This window comes from Microtus ochrogaster, chromosome 15 (assembly GCF_000317375.1).
Source record: "Microtus ochrogaster isolate Prairie Vole_2 chromosome 15, MicOch1.0, whole genome shotgun sequence".
NCBI classification, from domain to species: domain Eukaryota; kingdom Metazoa; phylum Chordata; class Mammalia; order Rodentia; family Cricetidae; genus Microtus; species Microtus ochrogaster.
In genome coordinates this window covers 1,880,519-1,889,948 of record NC_022017.1, presented here as the reverse complement: position 1 = coordinate 1,889,948, position 9,430 = coordinate 1,880,519, and the positions used below count along the sequence as shown (strand labels likewise).

At 41.9% G+C, this 9,430-nt stretch overlaps 1 protein-coding gene across 2 annotated transcripts in view; it reads left to right on the top strand.

Annotated features, from left to right (window-relative positions):
- Sp1 (Sp1 transcription factor) overlaps positions 1-9,430 on the top strand; it is a 29,024-nt gene that overhangs the window by 3,952 nt on the left and 15,642 nt on the right. The gene's annotated exons all lie outside the window — the stretch shown is intronic.

The window sequence follows — 9,430 nt, the reverse complement described above, 5'->3', positions numbered from 1 at the left end:
AAAAAAAAAAAAAAAAAAAAAAAAAAAAAGAAGACATTTGGAGCTGATTAAATAGAAATATTTTTTTTTTCAGTTGATCTGATGAGAAAGGAGGACTTTTTTTTTCTTGGTTTTTCAAGACAGGGTTTCTCTGTAGCTTTGGAGCCTAACCTGGAACTAGGTTGGTCTAAAACTAGCAGAGATCTGCCTGCCTCTGCCTCCCAAGTGCTGGGATTAAAGGCGTGCACCACCACCGCCCTGCTGAAAGGAGCACTTTTTTTGTTTTTCGAGACGGGGTTTCTCTGGCTTTGGAGCCTGTCCTGGAACTAGCTCTAGTAGACCAAGCTGGCCTTGAACTCACAGAGATCCACCGCCTCAGTCCAGGATCCAGTTTTAAATTCTTTTTAGTTTTTGTTTTTTCTCAAGACATGGTTTCTCTGTGTAACAACTCTGGCTATCCTGGAACTCACTTTGTAGACCAGGCTGGTCTCCAAACTGAAACAGATCTGCTTGCCTCTGCCTAAAGAGTGCACTACCTCTGCCAGACTGCCTCGGTTTTACATTCTTTTTTTTTTTTAATTTTTTTTTAACTTTATTATGTTCGTTGGTGTGAAGGTGTCAGATCTCGTGGAACTACATTTTCAGACAGTTGTGAGCTGCCATGTGAGTGCTGGGAATCGAATCCGGGTCCTCTGGAAGAGCAGTCAGTGCTCTTAACCGCTGAGCCACCTCTCCAGCCCCTCGGTTTCACATTCTTAAAAGGGTGTTTTTGCAAAACAAACTGCAAACCATGGGGATGGGGATGGACTAGTGTGCAGGAGAGTCAGAAGACCCTATGTTCAAGCCCTTTCACTGCTGAGTAAGGAGAAACAAAACCAAAATGTAAAATTACTCTTTAACTCTAGGGTTGCGTTTCTTCTCATATTCCTCCTCTGTTTCTTTTGTTTTATTTTATGTGTATGGGTGTTTTGCATGCATGTCTGTGGATCACATAAGTTAGTAGTGCTTTTGGGGATCAGAAAAGGGAGTCCTCAAGTACCCTGCCTGCCATCAGAGTTAGTTGGTAGCCTGCCAGGTGGGTGGGTTCTGGAATCAAACCTGGTTCCTCTAGAAGTGCAGGCATTCCTTTTTTTTTTTTTGAGACAAGGTTTCTTTGTATAATAGTTCTAGCTGCCCTGGACCTGACCATATGGACCAGACTGATCTTAAACTTACAGAGATCTGCCTGCCTCTGTCCTTTAAGGAAGAGGTTTATTGGCTGACAGTTTTTTGTGATTAAATGTGTTGAATATGCCACATTTTGGTGGAAAAGGCATGGCAACTGGGGTAGTACCTCCTTCCTTTTTTTTTTTGTTTTTTTGAGACAGGGTTTCTCTGCAGTTTTGGAGCCTGTTCTGGAACCAGCTCTTGTAGACCAGGCTGGTCTCGAACTTGACAGAGATCTGCCTGCCTCTGCCTCCCTAGTGCTGGGATTAAAGGTGTGCACTACCACTGCCTCGCTAATAACTCCTTCCTTTAGTGACAGGAGTAGGAGGCAAGCAACTCCTCACATCTTGATTCAGGAAACTAGATCAATGGCCTTCTTTTGCTTTATAGACCACATAGGTTACAAAATGTGATGATTCAATTTGAACAGTTTTCTCATGGGTTGTAACTCATAATTGAGGGGAAAATGACTTACTAGATTCCAGAAAGTTTTTTCTTTCTTTTTTTTCCTAAAATTTTACGTAAGCATATGTGTTTCTGTCTGTATTTTCATGCAGTTTGGATGAATGGGTGCTCCAGGAGGCTGGAAGGGGTCATCAGATTCCCTGGGACTGGAATTCCAGGTGTCTGTGAGCCGCCTGGTGTGGGTGCTGGGATCCCAACACTTGTCCTCTGGAAGAGAAGCCAGTGCTTTTAACCATTAAGCCATCTCTCCAGCCCTCAGAAAGATTTTCAACAAGATGAGTTTCTGTTCTTTATGTTTTTGTATTGTTTTGTTTGTTCATTTGTTTGAGGCAGGATCTCAATAAGTAACCATGGCTGTCCTGGAACTCAGTGTTGACTAGGCTGACCTTGAACTCAACAGAGATTCGGTGGCCTGTCTCCACCTTCTAGTATTGGGATTAGAGGTGTGTACCAAGCCTGGCGATGGTGGCGCACGCCTTTAATCCCAGCACTCGGGAGGCAGAGGCAGGTGGATCTCTGTGAGTTCGAGACCAGCCTGGTCTACAGAGCTAGTTTCAGGACAGGCTCCAAAGCCACAGAGAAACCCTGTCTCGAAAAAACCAAAAAAAAAAAAAAAAAAAAAAAAATAGAGGTGTGCACCAGCATACCTGACTTCCCTAGTTAGCCTTTATCACCCTACCTTCTGTGCAAACTGAGTTGAGTCACCATTGGCCAGATAGATGTGGTGACCCATTCTTGTAATTCCTCTACTTGGGAGACTGAGAAGAATCGTGAGTTCAAAGGCCTGGCAGTGGTAGCATATGACTTTTTTCCCAGCGCTTGGGAAGTAGAGGCAGAGGCAGGTGGATTTCTTGAGTCTGAGGCTAGTCTGGTTTACAGAGAGTGTTCCAGGACAGCCAGGGCTACACAGAAAAACTCTGTCTCATACAGTACTTTCTCTGCCAAAACAAACAAATGAAACACACACACACACATACTCACACACTCAGGCTGGCTAGCTAGCTGCTGGCTGTATGGGGAGGCTCTTTCAAAATCAATACAACTAAAAAATAAAATAAAAAACAATACAAAAAACTCATGAAAACCAACAAAATGATTTTAGAAAGCCAAAAATCAGTAAAAATGAAAGCCCTTTTAGAATTTGTTATTTTAAAATACAAATTTGGCTAAGCACTCTACCAACTGAGCTACATTCCTAGCTCATAAATTACCTTGTTGTTGTTGTTGTTGTTGTTAAACTGGTCATAATTTTGTAATCCCCTTCCTTTTCTCTGTCTTTGTCTCTTTCTTTTTTAAAGATTTACCATTTACCATGTATACAGTGTTCTGCATGAACACCAGAAGAGGGCACCAGATCTCATTAAAGATGGTTGTGAGCCACAATGTGGTTGCTGGGAATTGAACTCAGGACCTCTGAAAGAACAGCTCTTAATGGTTGTTAATTGCTCTTAACGGTTGGAACTATCTCTTAAGCCCTCCTTTTTCTTCTTAATTGAGTAGATTTTATGTTTTTGTTTTTCGGAACAGGGTTTCTTTGTATAGCATTCTTGGCTGTCCTGGAACACCATCTATAGATCAGGCTGGCCTCAAACTCACAGAAATCCTCCTGCCTCTGCCTGCCAAGTGTTGGGATTAAAGTGGTGTGCCACTACCAATTGGCTATATTTTATCTTAAAAAGTATAGTTTCCTAGAGGCTAGCTTCAGTTGCTACAAAATATCTTACTTTACTCTCTTTTCTGATACAGTATTACTTATGGACTAGAGAACTCAAGCATTAACAGTACTCTTCAAAGTACAGTGTAGGAGAAAACTCACTGCATATGAAACAATCTTAATTTTCTAAGATGAGGTAGCCTTAGAAACTATAGCTTTGGGCCAAGTTTGGTGGTTCATACCTTTAATTGCAGTACTCTAGAGGCAGAGGCAGGCTAATCTTTTAGTTGGAGGTCAAACTGGATTTATATAATACAAGCTATATACATGATGAGACTCCGTCTTAAAAGAAAAAGCCTGCTGGTGGAGGTGCACATCTTAAATGTCAGCACTTGGGAGTCAGAGGCCTACGGATCTCTGAGTTTGAGGCTAGTCTGGTCTATAGAGGGAATTCCAGGACAGCCAAAGCTACACAGAGAAACCCTGGCTTGGAAGAGAGAGAGGGAGGGAGGCAGGCAGGGAGGCAGGCACGTGCGCTAGGTGGTGATGGCACAGGCCTTTAATTCTAGCACTTACAAGGCAGAGGCAGGAGGCTATGAACACCGTTGAACACATGTCCTTGTGGCACGATTGAGCATCCTTTGGATATATACCAAAAGTGGTTTTACTGGGTCTTGAGGAAGGTTGTTTCCTAATTTTCTGAGAAATCGCCACACTGACATCCAAAGGGGTTGTACCAGCTTGCATTCCCACCAGCAATGCAGGAGTGTTCCCTTTTCCCCACAACCTCTCCAGCATAAGTTGTCATCAGTGTTTTTGATCTTGGCCATCCTTACAGATGTTAGATGGAATCTCAGAGTTGTTTTGATTTGCATTTCTCTGATGACTAAGGATGTTGAACATTTCCTTAAGTGTCTTTCAGCCATTTTAGATTCCTCTGTTGAGAGTTCTCTGTTTAGGTCTGTACTCCATTTTTTTTATTGGATTATGTGATCTTTTAGTGTCCAATTTCTTGAGTTCTTTGTATATTTTGTAGATCAGACCTCTGTCTGATGTGGTTTGTCTTGTTGACCGTGTTTTTTGCTTTACAGAAGCTTTTCAGTTTCAGGAGGTCCCATTTATTAATTGTTTCTCTCAGTGTCTGTGTTGCTGGCATTCTATTTAGGAAGTGGTTCCCTGTGCCAATGCGTTCAAGTGTACTTCCCACTTTCTCTTCTATAAGGTTCAGTGTGTCTGGCTTTATGTTGAGGTCTTTGATCCATCTGGACTTGAGTTTTGTGCATGGTGATCGGTCTATTTTCATTCTTCTACATGTTGATATCCCGTTATGCCAGCACCACTTGTTAAATATGCTTTCTTTTTTCCATTTGATATTTTTTGCTTCTTTATCAAAGATCAGGTGTTCAAAGATGTGTGGATTGATATCTGGGTCTTCTATTCAGTTCCATTTGTCCTCCTGTCTGTTCTTATGCCAATACCAGTCTGTTTTCAGTACTGTAGCTCTGTAGTAGAGTTTGAAATCAGGGATTGTGATGTCTCCAGAAGTTTTTTTATTGCCCAGGATTGTTTTGGCTATCCTGTTTTTTTTATTGCTTTTTTTTTTTTTTTTTTTTTGCTTTTCCAAATGAAGTTGAGTACTTTTCTTTCGAGGTCTTTGAAGGATTTTGCGGGGATTTTTTTTTTTTAATATTTATTTATTTGTTATGTATGAAATATTCTGTCTGTGTGTATGTCTGCAGGCCAGAAGAAGGCACCAGATCTCATTACAGATGGTTGTGAGCCACCATGTGGTTGCCAGGAATTGAACTTAGGACCTTTGGAAGAGCAGGCAATGCTCTTAACCCCTGAGCCATCTCTCCAGCCCTTTGCTGGGATTTTGATGGGCATCCTTTTTCTGTTTTAATCAATACATTTGTCTTTTTATCGGTATCTTTGTCTGTCGTTTTGTATTCTTAATTTGCAAATCTCTCCCCCTCAGCCCCTGTCAAACACTGAAAACTTGTCTTGGGTGTGCATAGGGACAGCTTTGAGAAATTGAGTTTGGTTGACTTCTTGGGAGTTCTAATAGAGAATGCAGAGCTGGGCTTTGGCATGAGACTAGAGCAGACTATCCTGATGTCTGTAATTCACTCATAAAGAAAGCTTCAGGCACTAAAAATAAAAATTGTACATGTCCTAATTTTTACTGGGGTAAAGAGAATGTTTTGTCTATAGTTAAGTTGGATGTGATGCTGGCATTGGTTTGCCAGTAGACTCACTAAAGTTGGGGTCAGATTGCTGAGACTGAATTTGTTTAAAAAGAAAAGAAGTTGTGTTCTCAACTAGTGCATGTGAAGAGGTCATTGTTTAGTTTGTAAAAATGTTTTTTACTTTTTTTCTCCCCAAAAATTGAGTATTAATTTGTTGCTTATACTGGCTTGAGACTCATTATGTAGTCCAGGCTGGCTTCAAACTTGTGACAATCCTTCTACCTCAGTCAGTGAGTGTTGGGATTACAGATATGAGCATCCTCGATCAGCCAGAGTTAGCATTTTTATGTAAAAAGTCTTTTGAGAAATATTTCTATTTAAAAATAATATAGTTTATCAAATGAAACATGTTTCTGAATCTTTTCCTGTAATAATACACTTTGTTTTGGTTTTTAGAGAGAGAGAGTTTCTCTGTGTAGCTTTGGAGCCTGTCCTGGAAGGAACTTGCTATGTAGACCAGGCTGGCCTCGAACTCCTAGAGACCTGCTTGCCTCTGCCTCCCGAGTGCTGGGATTAAAGGCGTGCACCACCACCACCTGGCGATACTACACTTTTTTATTAGAGTGATATTGCTTTTTAAATGGTGACTTCTGTTTACAGAGAAGAGTTCTTTAAATCTAAGTACTTTTATTGTTTTGAAACTCAGGGATTTGAGAATACAGTCTTCAATTGTTCCTATTCGTTCCAATTTTTTTTTTTTAATAACATCATTGTTAAGTCATGCTGCGTTTTGCATGTAGTGTGGCCATTTTAACTCAGTTAAGTGAGTAGAGATGTGGTAGCACCAGCGTTCAATCCAAAGCACTTGGGAGGCAGGAGGATTTGGAGTTCAAAACCATCTTCAGGTGCTGGAGAGATGACTCAGAGGTTGGGAGCACTGGCTTCTCTTCCAGAGGTTCTGAGTTCACTTCCCAGCAACTACTTGGTGGCTCAAGGCCATCATTGATGAGATCTGGTGCCTTCTTCTGGCAAGCAGGTAGAACACTGTATACATAATAAACAAATCTTTAATAAAGAAAATCTTCAGCTGAGTTGTTAGAGACCAACCCTGTTTTCAACAACAAAGTAAACAAACCCCTGAATAGAATCTTCCTTTTTGAAGACCAGAAAAAGTTTGTTCTTTTTGTACTCTCCTCTTCCCTTCTATTTCCAGGGTAACACAGGTTGGCCTCTAACTGTGTAGTTCTAACTGATCCAAGGGCCTCTACTTCTCAAGTTGCTGTGATTATGGGTGTGATCTTAACACCTAATGAAAACTTTCTGTGTAAAGCTTTTTTTTCTTTTTCTTTTTCAGTTTATTTTTATTTTATGTGCTCGAGTGTTTTGTATGTTTGTGTGAGGGTGTCAGATTCCCTGGAACTGTAGTTAGAGATAGTTGCACGCTGCTATGTGGGTGATGAGAATTGAACTCAGATCCTTTAAAAGGAGCTGTCAGTGCTCTTAACTTGGGAGCTGTCTCTCCAGCCCCCTTTTATAAAGCTATTAAGTGAATCTTGGAGAATTGGTTACAAATCTGGATTATAACTTGATTTTTTTTTTGACATGTGCTTCCATGTTTTTTGGCCTGTGAATTGTTTATGGAAACTGGGTGGTATTACTTGTTACTCAAGTTTAGAGTTGCATATCTAAATTTTGTGTGCATGTCTGCTTACCTAGGTGCAAAAGAACTGATAGCTGAACTACTTTGAAATTGTTTTTTTAAAACAGGAAATACCCAGGTTACGACAAAGATTTGCTTTTTTCTTTAAAAATTTATTTTTATTTTATTTGTATGGGTGTTTTGTTTGCATGTGTATGTTGGTGCTCTAGGAGATGGTGAGCTTCCATGTGGATGCTGTTCTTTGAAAACAAGTGCTCTTAACTACTGGCCCAACTCTCCAGCCCCCAAAGATTTGCTTTTTAAGAGATTAGCCGGAGCCGGGCGATGGTGGCACACGCCTTTAATCCCAGTACTCGGGAGGCAGAGGCAGGCAGATCTCTGGGAGTTCGAGACCAGTCTGGTCTACAGAGCTAGTTCCAGGACAGGCTCCAAAGCCACAGAGAAACCCTGTCTCGAAAAACCAAAAAAAAAAAACAAGAGAGAGAGATTAGCCTAGCCGGGTGGTGGCCGCCACAACCTTTAATCTCAACACTTGAGGGGCAGAGGCAGGTGTATATCTCTGAGTTTTGAGGCTAGCCTGGTTTACAAAGCAAGTTCCAGGACCACCAAGGCTACATGGGGAAACACTGACTTAAAAAAAACAACCAAAGTGTGTGTGTGAGTGTGAGTGTGAGTGAGAGAGGGAGAGAGAGAGAGAGAGAGAGAGGAGGAAATTTACGTTTCTATCTTTCTTATCTTTATCCTCTCCTTACTCACTATTGAACATGAAAATCTAAGTTACTTATTTTTTTGTTTGAGGCCTTGTTCTCTCTTTTAACGATTTACTTTATGTGTATTGGTGTTTTTCCTGCATGTATGTCTGTGTGAAGTTGCTAGATATCCTGGAACTGGAGTTAAAGTTACAGACAGTTGTGAGCTGCCATGTGGGTGCTGGGGTTGAACCTGGGTCCTCTGGAAGAGCAGCCAGTGCTCTTAACCACTGAGGCAACTCTCTAGCCTCTTGTTTTGTTTATTTATATTGAGGCTTGGTGTCCTCATAGCCCTGGCTGTCCTGGAACTCACTCTGTAGGCCAGACTGGCCTCTTAATTCAGCGATCTCTTTGCCTTTTCCCCCAGTGTTCTGGGATTAAAGGCATATGCCACCACTGTCCAGCTTTGTTTTTTAATGTGTAATGTCTGTGAACTTACATGCCTGATGCACACATAGGTCAGAAGAGGATGTCGGGTCCCTCAGAATTTGGAGTTTCAGATGGTTGTGAGCTGCCGTGTAAGAGCTGGGAATTGAACGCAGGTCCTCTGGAAGTGCAGTCAGTGTTCTTAGCCACCGAGCCATCTCGACTGCCTTTGACTATTTTTATATTGTTTTGTTTTTTTGACACTGGGTCTCATGTAGTCCAGACTAGCCTTAAATTCACTATGTAGCTGATAAAGACCTTGAACTTTGTGTGTTTGTGTTAAGTGTACCTGCTCTTACATGCAGGTTCGTGTGCTCATGTGTCTCAGTTGTCTCTATCTCTGTTAGCCATAGGGCTTTAAGGCAGGGTCTTTTTCTGAACTAGAAATTAACATTTTCAGTTAAGCTGGCTGGCTGCCAGACCATTTTATTCCCTTCCCCCCTCCTCCCATGCTAGGGCTAGGAGCACAAGCATGTGTAGTCATGCAGAGCTGTCCTAAGGGTACTGGAGATTTGAACTCATGTTTACTCTTTGACCAATAAACTATCTTTCTAGCCAGGAAGAACAGCCAGTGCTGTTAACTGCTTTTCCTAACTTTTGAGGCTCATAGCCTAGCCTTGAGATGTAGCGAAGGATGACCTTGATCCACCTGCCGCCCCCAAGTGTGTACCACCACTGATTACAGGAGTCTAGACTGTTCTGAGTGGTTTTGTTTGTTTGTTTGTTTTGTTGTTCTTGTTGTTTCCAGACGGCGTCCAGGAGCTTACTCCTTAGACCATGCTGACCTCGAACTCATGGAGATCCACCTGCTGCCTCTGCCTCCCAAGTGCCCACCACCGCCCTGCCTGAAGTGTTTATCCTTGTTTTTGAGACTGTATTTCACGCTATAGCCCAGGCTGGCCTCTATATTCTATTTCACCTTCCTGAATTCTAGAATCAGAATCATGAGCCCACATGAAGCAGCGTGCTTTTCACGTTCTTTTTTAATTTTTGCGACAGGCCATGCGCTGGTGGCGCACGCCTTTAATCCCAGCACTTGGGAGGCAGAGGCAGGCGGATCTCTGTGAGTTCGAGACCAGCCTGGTCTACAAGAGCTAGTTCC